Below are 14,055 nucleotides of genomic sequence, written 5' to 3' on the forward strand. Positions count from 1 at the left end.
GTAAATTATGCTTTATGGCCTGGTAAATGTAAGTTCTATCCCAAATAATACCCTTTATAAAAGCCAACAAATGTCTGGTATTTTGCATCAGCATCCCTTTGGCTGAGTAATACAAATGTGAACTACAACCCACTCTTAGTGGCAGTGCTCCAAAATGTGTTCATCAATTGTAACAAATGTACCACATTAATGAACAATGTTGTTAATGTGGGAAAATATGGGAGGGGTTGGGAGCAGGGGATATGGGAATCCCATATATATAACTAATGTTTTATTTCTTCATTATAAGGAATTGGCTCACATGATTGTGGGGACTGGCAATACAGCCCCCAATACAAAATTCCATATAGCAGGTTAGAGGCTGGAAATTCCGGGAGTAGTGATGTTAAAGTCTATAGTCTGAGTCTATTTGGGCAACCAGGGAGTAGTGGAAAGTATAGTTTTGAGGTAGACTTCTTTTGAATCTTGATACCCCAGTTCCTGTTTGTTTTTTTAACTTTTAATATTTGAAAATATAAACAATAAAAAATAAAAAGTAAACACAGTTGAATAAAAACATACATTTCTCAATTAAATGTACTGGATACATATAAAATTTTAAAAATTCTTATAGTATGATACACAATATATTTGGCTCATAGTAAAGCAATCATACTGTATTTGTCCTTTTGTGTCTTACTTGCTTCATTCAATATAATGTTCTCTGGGTCATCCATGTTGTCATATGCTTAATGACTTCATTTCTTCTTAAAGCTGCATAATATTCCATTGTGTGAATATACCACAGTCTGTTTATCCATTCATCAGTTGATGAACACCTGGGTTGTTTCCAGCTTTCGGCGATTTTTTTTTTTTTTTTAAGATTTGTTTTTTATTTATTTCTCTCCCCTTGCCCCCCACTCCCCCAGTTGTCTGCTCTCTGTGTCCATTCACTGGGTGTTCTTCTGTGACCGCTTCTATCCTTATCAGCAGCACCAGGAATCTGTGCTTCTTTTTGTTGTGTCATCTTGTTGTGTCAGCTCTCTGTGCATGTGGTGGCATTCTTGGGCAGGCTGTACTTTCTTTCGTGCTGGGTGGCTCTCCTTATGGGGTGCACTCCTTGCATGTGGGGCTCCCCTATGCAGGGGACACCCCTGTGTGGCAGGGCACTCCTTGTGCGCATCAGCACTGCATGTGGGCCAGCTCCACACGGGTCAAGGCAGCCCAGAGTTTGAACCGCAGACCTCCCATGTGGTAGGCAGATGCCCTATCCATTGGGCCAAGTCTGCTTCCTGCTTTTGGCAATTCTGAATAATGCCGCTATGAACATCAGTGTGCAGATGTTTGCTCATGTCACTGCTCTCATTTCTTCTAGGTATATGCCCAGTTTTGTTATTGCAGGGTCACATGGCAAGTCTATGTTCAGCTTCTTTAGGAACTGCCAAACAGTCCTCCAGTGGCTATACCATTCTGCATTCCTACCAACAGTGAATAAGCATTCCAATCTCTCCACGTCCTTGCCAACACTTATAGGTCTTTGTCTTTTTAATAGTGGCTATTCTGATAGGTGTGAAATGATTAACTCATTGTAGTTTTAATTTGCATTTCCCTAATCATTAGTGATGCTGAGCATTTTTTCACGTGGTTATTTGCCATTCGTATTTCTTCTTTGGACAAATGTCTATTGAAGTCTTTTGTCCATTTTTTAGTTGGGTCGTTTGTCTTTTTATTGTTGAGTTGTCACATGTCTTTATATATCCTGGATATTAAACCATTATCTGACATATGATTTCCAAATATTTTCTCCCATTGAGTTGACTGCCTTTTCACCCTTTTGACAAAGTCCTGTGAGGTGCAAATGTGTTTAATTTTGAGGAGGTCTCATTTATCTATATTTTCCTTTTTTATGTGATTGTTTTGAGTGTAAGGTCCAAGAAACTACCACCTACTACAAGGTTTTGAAGATGTTTCCCTACATTTTCTTCTAGAAGTTTTATGGTCCTGGTTTTTATATTTAGGTCTTTGACCCATTTTGAATTGATTCTTGTATAGAGAGTGAGTTAGGGGTCCTCTTTCATTCTTTTGGTAATGGATATCCAGTTCTCCCAGCATCATTTGTTGAAGAGACTGTTTTTTTCCCATTAACATGGACTTGGTAGGTTTGTCAAAAAACAGTTAACCATAAAGGCTGAGGTTTATTTCTGGATTCTCAGTTCTATTCCACTGATGGATGTGTCTATCTTTATGCCAGTACCATGCTGTTTTGACCACTGTAGCTTTGTAATATGTTTCAAGGTCAGGCAGTGAAATGCCTCCCATGTCACTCTTCTTTTTTAGGATACTTTTGGCTATTGGGTGCACTTTCCCTTCCAAATGAATTTGGTAATTGCCTTTTCTAATTCTGTAAAGTAGGCTGCTGGACTTTTGATTGGTATTGCATCAAATCTCTAAATCAATTTCGGTAAGATTGACATCTTCATGATATTTATCTTCCAATCCATCAACATGGAATGTCTTTTCATTTGTTTATGTCTTTAAAAAAATATTTTAGCATTGTTTTGTAGTTTTCTGCATATAGTCCTGTATTTCTTTGGTTAAATTAATTCTTAGTTATTTGAGTCTTTTTGTTGTTATTGTAAATGGAACTTCCCCCCTGATTTGCCCCTAGATTGCTCAGTACTAGTGTACAAAACCATTACTGATTTTTGTGTGTTGATCTTGTATCCTGCCACTTTGCTGAACTCATTTATTAGCTCAAGTAGCTTTGTTTTGGATACTTCAGAATTTTATAAATAAAGGATCATGGCAACTGCAAACACTGGGAAATTTACTTCCCCTTTTCCTATTTGGATGCCTTTAATTTTTTTTTCTTGTCCAATTTCCCTAGCTAGAAATTCTAGCACAGTAGTGAATAACAATACTGACAGTAGCATCCTTGTCTAGTTCCAGATCTTAGAGGGAAATATTTCAACATTTTCCCATTGAGTATGATGTTGGCTGTGGGTTTTTCTTATATGCCTTTTGTCATATTGAGGAATTTCCCTTCTATTACTATCTTTTTAAGTGTGTTTATCAAAAAAGGATGCTAGATTTTGTCGAACGCCTTTTCTGCACTGATTGAAATGATTGTGTGGTTTCTCTTCCTTTAGTTTGTTAATGTGGTGTATTACATTGATGGATTTTCTTATGTTGAACTGGCCTTGCATACTGGGAATAAATCCCAGTTGGTCGTGATATATAAGTCTTTTGATATGCTGTTGGATTTGATTTGTGAGTATTTTGTTGAGAATTTTTTCATCTATGTTCATTAGAGAGATAGTTCTGTAATTTTATTTTGTTGTAGTATCTTTATCTGGTTTTGGTATTAGGGTGATGTTGGCGTCATAAAACATTTTGGGTCATTTTCCCTCCTTTTCAAATTTTTTGGAAGAGTTTAAACAGGATTAGTGTTAATTCTTTTCAAAATGCTTGGTAGAATTCACCTGTGAAGCCATCTGGTCCTGGACTTTTTTTTTTTGCTGGGAGATTTTTGATGATGGTTTCAATCTCTTTAACTGTGATTGTTTTGTTGTGTTCTTATATTTCTTGCAATGTCAGTGTAGGTTGTTTCTGTATTTTTTGGAATTTTTCCATTTCATCTAGGTTGTCTTGTTTCTGGGCATATGGTTTCTCATAATATCCTCTTATGATCTTTTTTATTTCTGTGGGGTCAGTCGTAACTTCCCCCTTTCATTTCTGACTGTATTTATTTGAATCTTCTATTTTTCTTTGTTAGTCTAGCTTGGATTTGTCAATTTTATTGATCTTCTCAAAGAACCATCTTTTGGTTTTGTTGATTTTCTCTTTTTTAATTTCCCCCAATTTCATTTATTTCTGCTCTAATCTTTATTATTCCTTTTCTTCTGCTTGCTTTGGGATTGGTTTGCTGTAATTTTTCTAGTTTCTCTAGTTGTTCAGATAATCTTTGAATTTAGTGCTTCCTTCATTTTTAATATAGGCATTTAGGGCTATAAATTTCCCTCTCAAGATTGCCTTCACTGTATCCCATAAGTTTAGATAAGTTGTGTTCTCATTTTCGTTTGAGTCAATATATTTACTGATTTCACTTGCAATTTCTTCTTTGAACCACTGATTTTTTAAGAGTGTCTTGTTCAGTCTCCATACACTTGCCAATTTGCTTTTTTCTATTATTAATTTCCAATTTCATTCCATTATGATCTGGGAAGGTACTTTGTATAATTTCAATCTTTTTATATTTATTGAGAGCTGCATTGTGCCCTAATATGTGGTCTACCCTGGAGGATGGTCCATGGGCACTTGAGAAGAAGCTATAATCTGCTGAGTTTGGATGCAGCATTCTGCATGTGTCTGTTAGGTCTAACTCATTTATCATATTGTTCAAATTCTCTCTTTCCTTGTTGATCTTTTGTCTAGTTGTTCTATCTAATGATGTGAGTGGGGTGTTAAAGTCTCCAGTGATTATTGGAGAGATGTTTATTTCTCCCTTTAGTTTTGCCAGAGTTTGTCTCATGTAATTTGGGGCACCCTTGTTAAGTGCATAGATAGTTATAACTGTTATATCTTCCTGTTGGATTGTGCCTTTTATTAATATATAATGGCCTTCTGTATCTCTTATAACTTTTTTTGCATTTAAAGTCTGTTTTGTCTGATATTAGTATAGCTACCTCTGCTCTTTTTTGGTCACTATTTGCTTGGATTATCTTTTTCCAACCTTTCACTTTCAGCCTGGTTTGTATCACTGTGTCTAAGTTGAGTCTTGTAAGCAGCATATGGATGGCACATGTTTTTATCCATTCTGTCAGCCTGAATGGGGAGTTTAATCCATTCACATTCAATTATATTACTGTAAATGCATTATTTACTTCTGCCATTATACTTTAGTTTTCATATGTCATATCATATTTTTGTCCCTCTTTTTACTCTTTTGGTTAGCCTTTCTCTATTCTTTCTTCTATACTCTCCTCCAGGCCTCTCTTTCCTGTCTTTTTATTTCATGTTTTAAGCCTTCCTTTAATATTTCCTGTAAAGGTGAATTCTTTTTTGCAAACTCTTAGTTTCTGCTTGTTTGTAAATATTTTATGCTCACCTTTATATTTGAAGGACAATTTTGCTAGATAAAGAATTCTTGGCTGGCAGTTTTTCTCTTTCAGTATCCTAATTGTATCATACCACTGTCTTCTCACCTCCATGGTTTCTGAAGAGAAATCTGTACTAAGTCTTATTGGGTGTCCCTTGTATGTGATGGTTTGCTTCTCCCTTGCTGCTCTGAGAATTTTCTCTTTATCTTTGACATTTGACACTCTGAGTAGTATGTGTCTTGGTGTAGGTCTATTTGGATTTATTCTGATTGGGGTACAGTGTACTTCTTGGACACATAAGTTTACTTCTTTTGTGAGAGTTGGGAAATTTTCAACTATTATTTCCTAAAATACTCTTTTGCCTCTTTTCCCTTTTCTTCTCCTTCCGGAAATCCTGTAACATATATGTGGTTGTGTTTCTTGTGTCATTCAATCCCTGAGCCCCTGCTCAATATTTTCCATTCTTTTCTCTCTTCAATTTCAGCTCTTCTGTCTTCTGTATCACTTATTCTTTCTTCTATCACTTTGAGTCTGCAGTTAATATGCCTCTAAAGTGTCTTTTTTTAAAGATTTATTTATTTATTTAATTCCCCCTCCCTCCCCCCGGGTTGTCTGTTCTCTGTGTCTATTTGCTGCATCTTGTTTCTTTGTCCGCTTCTGTTGTCATCAGCGGCACGGGAAGTGTAGGTGGCACCATTCCTGGGCAGGCTGCACTTTCTATCACGCTGGGCGGCTCTCCTTACGGGGCGCACTCCTTGTGCGTGGGGCTCCCCTACATGGGGGACACCCCTGCATGGCATGGCACTCCTTGCATGCATTGGCACTGCACATGGGCCAGCTCCACACGGGTCAAGAAGGCCCTGGGTTTGAACCACGGACCTCCCATGTGGTAGACGGATGCCCTAACCACTGGGCCAAGTCCATTTCCCTCTAAAGTGTTTTTGAGCTCACCTGTTGTGTCTTTCATTCCCATGAGCTCTATTACTTCTCTGTTCAGTATTTCAAATTATTCTTTGCACTCACTCAATGTCTTCTTGATGTCATATCTCTTTAGTCACATTGCCTTTTAATTCATTAATATGATTTTGGAAATTTGTGTGCATCTTAATAATTAGTTCTCTCAAATCCTGTGTCTATTCTGGGGCTTTAAAAATTCCTTTTCTTGGGTCTTGTCTTCCATTTGCTTAGTATGACTCACAATTTTTTGCTGATGTCTATGCATCTGGTTAGTATGTAGTTTACTCAGATGCTCAATTTCTTTCTCTTTGGTAGGGATTTAGTGGTGGAGGCTGTGTGTTATCACTACTCTTTGATTCTTGGTTCAACCTGGATTGTTAGGATTGTCCCTGATAGTTGCTCAAAACTGGGCTCTGGACCCAGTAATTGGTTGCAGACCTGCTTCCTACGGCCTTGGGGAGGGAAACTATAAAGGCTGGAAAAAGCCTCTCTTACTTATTAATTTTCTCACCTGCATTTCCTTGGTCTGCCAGCAGATGGTACTCTTTGGTAGCGCTCAGTTTAGTGCCTGGTTGGAGTGTATTTGCTGCAACACAGAACAGATCAATGTGATAGAGCTTCCTGCCTAGAGGCTAAGAGCTTTGTAATTCAAACTTTCACAGAGTCAGTTCTCCAACCTTCTCTGGCAGTCTCCTCCCTTTCCCCAGGTAGGAAATATTTCCACTGCCCCCTGAGTCCTCAACAATCAGTCCTGGCTAGTAGAGAAGGAGATTGGGAGGATGTTATATCTTTAGCCTCTTGCTGGCTCCCAAGGCAAGCAAATGCACAGCCCCACCCAGCCTGGAAGGGCTCTTGGGACACAGCAGACCAAATTTGAAAGCTGAGTCAGTCTTAGGCTGTGTCCCTCTCTCTCGCATTTCCTGGAGTGGTGTATCCCTGGAGCCCCCTTTGTCTGAAGCTGCTGGCCCAGAGACTGAGAATTCTTAAGTATCTTTAGTGTGGGGTGAGGTGCCTGCCGCAGCAGCTGCTGGTTTCAACTCACAGTTTGGTCATCCTTATTGTCCCTTTCTCCTTGGCGGTGTCCAGCCTTTTCCTGGTGTCCTAAACTTTAGAAGATCTTTTTTCAGAATGTTTCAGCCTATCCTCTAGCTATTTTTCTGGAGAAGAGAGTCCTGTGTCTTTAAAGTCTACCATCTCCTATATATATGTATGCCTATATATTTTCATAATATTTATGTAATCTAAATATCTTTAAAGAAATAAAAAGTTATATAAAAATAAATGCACACTAGCGAAAAAAGAAGATGATTGCACCCCATTTTAATTTTTGCATTTGTGTATCTGTCTTCTACACTGCTCTGAATTTGTAGAGGGATTCAGTTCTAGGTGAATCCCTTTTTTTGGCCCATTTTTCTTACACTTTTTGCTTGTTAGTTGTAGTACTCCTTTGTCACAAGACCTGCAAATGTTTTCCTAGTTTATCATTTTTATTTTGACTTTGTTTTTAGTGGATTTGCACTATAGCTTGTTTTAATTTTCTGAGCTCAAAATATGTCTTTAATTTATGTCTGCAGACAACTATGTTTCATAGAAGGATTTTCTCAACCTCAAGCTTGTGAAAATACCTTAATTTTTCCAATTTTTAGAAACTTTAAAAATATTTTGCATTTAAATTTTATCCATCTGGAATTCATTTTGGCATATGGTGTGAGGAAGATAAGCTAGCTTGTTTTCTTCAGGACAGAAAGCCAATTATGCCAGCAACATTTATTAATAATCCAATAATTTCCCACTGAACTAAATTGACCACTTTTGTGGATTTATTTCTGGACTTTATAATTTGTTCTATTTATCTATTTTGTATTCCTGTGTCAGTGCTGGAGTGTTTTGATTCCAGTGGTTTTATAGTAAGTTTAAATATCTGCTAGGGTGTATATTCCTCTTACTACTTTTCTTTGATCATAATTTTCTTTTCTATCATAGACATTTCTTCTATTTTATAAACCTTAAAACAGATTTAAAAATTTCTCCTGAAAAACAGCATATTGTCAAAATTAGTGAATAATTATAAAAAAATTAATCTAATTGAAATTACATTAAATAAATATATTAATATTGGATGAATTGAATTTTTTTACAAAAAGCTGCCACTTTTTTTGTAAGTAATGCTTGGGTGCTTGTGCATCCTTTAGAATATTTTTTTGCTCTCTTAAATGAGTTTCTAACATTGAATTTTTCCACCATAGTTTATATTTTAGTAATTGTTTTTTTAGTTTGAACTTTCATTGTGAAGTACACTATCTATACAAATTATGAATATCCAGTTTAGTAAATTTCAGTGCAATAGCTTTATGATTTTAGCTAGCATTTCCTTAATTGCTACTGAGGTTGGGCACTTTTCAAACATTTATTGCCTTCTTAGTTGTTCTTTTTCAAATATCTTCTTTTGGTTATCTTTTCTGGTTTTCCTTTTTTGTCAGATTCCTGTTCAAGTCTATCAGGTTGTCTCTTTATTTAATATTGATGATAGTAGCTCTTTATATAGTCAGGGGATGAACCCGTTTTTGGTTATATGTGTTGCAAATATCTTCTCCAAGTCTGTGATTTGCACTTTTTAAAAATGGGGTCTTCCGACAGAAGTTCTTAATTCCAATGTAATCTAATTTATCAGTCTTTTTCTTTGTCAGTAGTACATTTTATATTCACTTGAAATTACTCCAAGGTCCTAAAGATATGTGAACATGTTCATCTTTGAATTTCATGTTTAATTCTTAATTCCACCTGAAAGTGATTTTGTGTGTGGTATGAGGTAGGAATCTAGTTTCATTTATTAGGTTTCCATTTGGATATTCATTTGACCTAGAATAGCTCCTTTTTCCTGGTGCTCCATAGTACCATTTTTATGGTATCAATATATCATATACATGTGGCTCTCTTTCTGGATACTTTGTTGTGTTCATCTACTTGTCTGTCTTTGAGGCAATACCACACTGTTTTACCTACTACATCTGTAGAGCTAGTAAGATGTTGTTCATCTTGGTTATTGTTGTACTTTAACATTTTACGTGGAGTTTAGATTAACAGTTTCTACCAAAGAATTGTAGAGATTTGAATTCACAGTCGAATTTTGAATCTATAGCATATTTTTGAAGAATTGGTATCTTTAGAACACTGAGTTTTCCAATTCATGAAAATTCATTTTTCTGGGTCTGTTTTTTTTGGCATTTGAACAGTTGATACTGTCAGTGGTTTTGATGTTCGCATTTATAGTAGAGTTTTATTAGTATCTCTAATTAATATTCCCCAGATGACTAATGATGTTGCTCACCTTTGCATGTGCTTACTATCCATACCTATATCTTCTTTAGTGCAGTGTCTATTCAAATCTATTGCTCACATTGTTTCATAATTGAGTTATCTTATTACTGAATTTCAAGAGTTCTTTCTATAATCAGGATAGTTGTTCTTTTTCAGATATATGTATTGCAAACAAGTTTCCCAGTCTGTGGCTTGGCCTTTTTCTTTTCTTAATGGCATCTTTTGAAGAGTAAATGCTTTTTAATTTTTCTAAACCTCAATTAATCACTTCCTAAAAATTGGTTCATTTTGTGTTTATGTGTGTATGTGTGTCCTATTTCAGAAATCTTTGCTTTGCTTAAGGTTTCAAAGACTTTCTCTTGTTTTTTTCTACAAGCTTTATAATTTTCAAGCTTATATTTAGTTTGATGATACATTTGGAATTGATTTTGCATGAAATATGAATAAGGGTCAAAGTTAATTTTCCCCCCACACTGATGTCCAATTGTTCAGTACCACTTGTTGAAGACTATTTTTCCCCTGCTAAGTTACCTTGGTGTCTTTGTCATATATAAATATAAATATATATAGGTCTATATTTGGATTCTCTACTGTGTTTCATTTATTTACATGACTATTTTAATACTACTGCCATACTATCTTGACTGCTGTAGCTTTGTATAGTAAGACTTGAAATAAGGTAGTTTATATCCTCTAGTTTTTCGGGGGTTTTTTCCTATTGTCAAAATTGTTTTGGCCGGTCTGGTCCCTCACTTTTCTATATAATATTTAGAATCAGTTTGCCAGTTAAAAAAAGGCTGCTGCTATTTGACTGTAAATGCTTGGAATCTAAAGATTAATTTAGGGGTAATTGGCATCTTAAACTTGAATCTTTCATTCCATGGATGTGGCATATTTCTTCCTTTATTTAGATGTCTGTTAATTTCTCATAGCAAAAGTTTTATGATTTACAGCATGGAGGTCATATATATTATTAAGTTTTTATATCTCAATATTTCATTTTTAATGTTAGTATAAACTATATTTAAACATTTCTATTTTCCAATTGTCTATTGGTAGTTTAAAGTAATATAGTTGATTGCTTTACATTTGCCTTGTATCCTGTAACTTTATATTCACTTATTAGTTCTAATAGTTTTTTGCGTAGATTCTTCAGGATTTATTATGTATATTATGATGTCATTTACAAGTAAAGAAAGTTTAACTTCTTTCTTTCTGATTTGAATGTATTGTCTTCTTTTTCACTCATAGCACAGGCCAGGACCTCCAAAATAATGTGTAGAGATGACAAGAGCAGATATTCTCAATTTGATCCCAATATGTGTCACTTATTCATTTCATATTTCTACTTTTCTATGATAAGCCTGTATTTCTTATTCAAAAAACCTTAAAAACAGTGGAAATACTGTTTTTTGAATTTGAGAACTCAAATTCCTAGCGAAAAACCCTCCCTTCTCCAAGATTTAAATGAATGGGATAGAATCTTGGGGTTCTTGAGGTAAAGTATATGTATTGTTTTGAAATCTCAGATACTAGTACAGGACTTGGTTTTGTAGGTTATGACTGTGAGATTGAAATGTGTATAAACCATGGCAGTGCTGATACAGTCTTGTTGACACTTGCAAGGATATATGTAGTTTACGGCACAATTCAGCCATGGACATTGTAATTTCTTTAAGAGACTAAAGCTTGTGAGCTGGCTGCTCCGCTAGTGGCATTTGGTACCAGAATACAGATAATTACAGGCTCAGTTTCTTTTATTGCAGCTACCATCCCACTGGATTTTTGAATTTGAGAATTCACACTTAAAATATTGTTTCTCAAGATTTAAATGAATCAGATAGAATCTTGAAGAAATTTTTATTGTGGAAGATGCATTGACTTTGTAGCTATATCCCTCACACTTACTCCTAGAAAGATGGTGTAATGTACAATAGTACTGTTCTCACGAGGGACAGACAATCCCACTACAACTGCCTTGTACATGGCTATTTTTTATTTGCGCAATGTCAATTGCTGAACTTGGGTTTTGAGGCTTAATTTCTTTCTTTATGTGGGACACTTAATTCTCAAACTTTCTTTTAATGTATGAACTCTTGCTACAGTTTTCTCAAATTAATGTGATTGTCCATTTATCTATACTTTTGTTTGCTCTTCTGTTCTTGACATTCCTCTAAGACCTAGGCAGAATGAGATGGGGCATCTGTGTACAGCTTTCATATAATGCGTAATTCTCCCTGTAAGCCAAGGCAAAGTAAGTGAGAGAAAAGATTACCATATATTAACTATTTTTAAATAATTTCTGCCTGATTTTCATTAGCCTGGCTTCTTAATTTTCATTAAGCTCATCCTGATTTTATTAAGATTCTGACTATTTGCGTACAGAGCTGCCTTATACTTCACATCAAGATGCCTTTCAGTGGCTCTGTTATATGTTAGAATGATCTGTCTACTGGAACTTGATTTGCCAGTCCACTGTTATGAGCACCATTTGTGGAGTCAGGAGGTCTGGGTGTTTGTCCCTGTTCTGCTTTGAACTAATTGGGTGACCTTGTGCAAAACACATAACTTTTTGGGATTCATTGTCCTCATTTGTTAGATGAGGAGGTTGGTCTAGATGATCCTTGAGATCTTTCAAAGCTTCAAAATCTCAGGATTATAAATTGATTAAGGTTCTTCACTGGAAATTTCAGTCTCCAAATAGACTCCTGTCATAGAAGATATGTCAGTAAATGAAGTTATTATTTGAGGCTATTTGATTTCAATATCAATTTTTTTCTGCATGGGTATCACACAGATTATTTTAAAAGGGTTATTTTAAAGAGTACAAGGTCAATAAATTTATAATCCCAGCCACCATGAGAGATGCCAAATGATCCATATGTTGAGTCACTAAAGGAGAAAAAGTAAAGCAGTTGTATTAAATCACTGCCATTGCATGTATTGTCTTCCTGGAGTAAAACTAAACATATTTTTGTCACATTGTTTCCCAACTGAGGATGTTTTAGAATGTGATTTGTGAAACAACAGAAGCAAAAATCATTTTTCTGGTTCCTGAAAAGTCTTTCATTTGTCTGCTGCTGCTTCAAGAAATCACCCCTTGAGAGCTAGTAACCCTCAAATCCATTAGAAATCCTAATCTTGAATTGTAGGACTCTGTTAGAGCAAGTTTTATATATGCTGAGATATTCAGTGATCATTGGTGATGCCAGATTAGCAAGCACAATTGTATATCATTGAAAAAAAAGTATAGGTTGTTCCCCAGATTCTCACTTTTTGGGTCAGAAGCCTTGAAATTAGATATTTCCATGGGTCTCTTGGGAGTTTGGATTCCTTAGAACACAATGCCACCACCAAGAATGGTTGAAACTCCAACTTCTATGGTAAGGCTGGCATCTATTTTCAACCTGCTAACATTTTGACCCACTTTCCATATTGCTGTTGTGTTAATAGACTTCAGAACACTTTAGGGAGCAGGGTTCACTGCATTATTTATTACCTCATGTACTCAACCCTACTTCAGATACTATACTATGTACTTTACAACATCCAACATCATTAAACCTTTGCAACAACTGTAGAGTATTGCCCTTCCAAGGGACAAGGGTACTAAAGATCTTCTGCAAGGCTAAGTAGTTCACCCGTACAAGGTCACGTAATCAGAGGAGGTGCTAGAGTGTGATCTGAGTTCTGTGACTATAAAGAATTTGTTGTCTCCCTGGGTCTTAGGTATGATGTACAAAAGAGCACTGTGACTATTCAAATATGCTCATAATTACATTGTGGTTTTATTTTCTTCTGTTAGGCCCATCTCCTGTAAATAAAGCCACAGCCACTCTTGGCAATGGCCTACATATGGAGGACATGGCTTTTTTTTGTGAGCTTATTCTTTTTTCTCCACTCCCCACCCCCACCCAGGAGAGAATGTGAATGCAATTCCCTACTACCACAAATTATGCCGCCATGTTTCCAACACTTGGGGAAATCATAGGTGTCAGCACATCTGGAGTGCCATGGATTAGCCTCGCCCTGGGAAACCACCTTCATGATCATGGTAGCTCTCCTGCCAGGTAAGTATGTGTGAGCTTATTCTTAACTTCCAGATGTGGATACTTTTATTCAAAATTTAGCCTCCAGTTCTTGGTCATAGTTTCAGAATCATAACATAAGAATATATTTCTGAGATTACCTAAGAATAAACCTTCACTTCAAAGCAGGGGAAAATAAGGCCCAGAAAGGTTGAATGTTGCCTACATTTATTTATCTTGGGAAAGTTTTTCAATTTCTTAAGCTCCAGAAAGAATAATGGAAATACCTCTACTGAGGTTCTGTCTACATAATGATAGACAATCCAATTTATTTAGTCCTCAAGTCTTTCAAATTCTTAGATACCCCATGTATATAAATGGATTCTAAATGATATTTTTTCCCAAAGCTACTTATTTATTTGCTGATCTTTAAAAATGTTCCTAAGTTGTTGGCAACTTCATATTTTGGTAAAAAGAACCCAGGCCATTCAATAAGGGCATCTTTGTAGATGACAGGATCTGTTTAATTTTGACCAGGCCAGAGAGGGGCTTTCAGAGACTCATATAAGGGTCTTAACATCAAAATAAAGAAAAACTTAGTCAGAAGATTAAAAAAAAATACTAATAAAAGAGCCCAGTTATCTCATTCAAAGAAATAATTGAATAATGCAAGC

General features: G+C 35.8%; 1 non-coding gene across 1 annotated transcript; it reads right to left on the reverse strand.

The window, feature by feature from the left end:
* Nucleotides 1-13,271: 13,271 nt before the first annotated feature.
* On the reverse strand, nt 13,272-13,431 carry LOC111761498 (U1 spliceosomal RNA). The gene has a single exon (XR_002794845.1). It is a non-coding gene; the product is annotated as a U1 spliceosomal RNA (small nuclear RNA).
* Nucleotides 13,432-14,055: the final 624 nt, after the last annotated feature.

Source organism: Dasypus novemcinctus, chromosome 15 (assembly GCF_030445035.2).
Source record: "Dasypus novemcinctus isolate mDasNov1 chromosome 15, mDasNov1.1.hap2, whole genome shotgun sequence".
NCBI classification, from domain to species: Eukaryota; Metazoa; Chordata; class Mammalia; order Cingulata; family Dasypodidae; genus Dasypus; species Dasypus novemcinctus.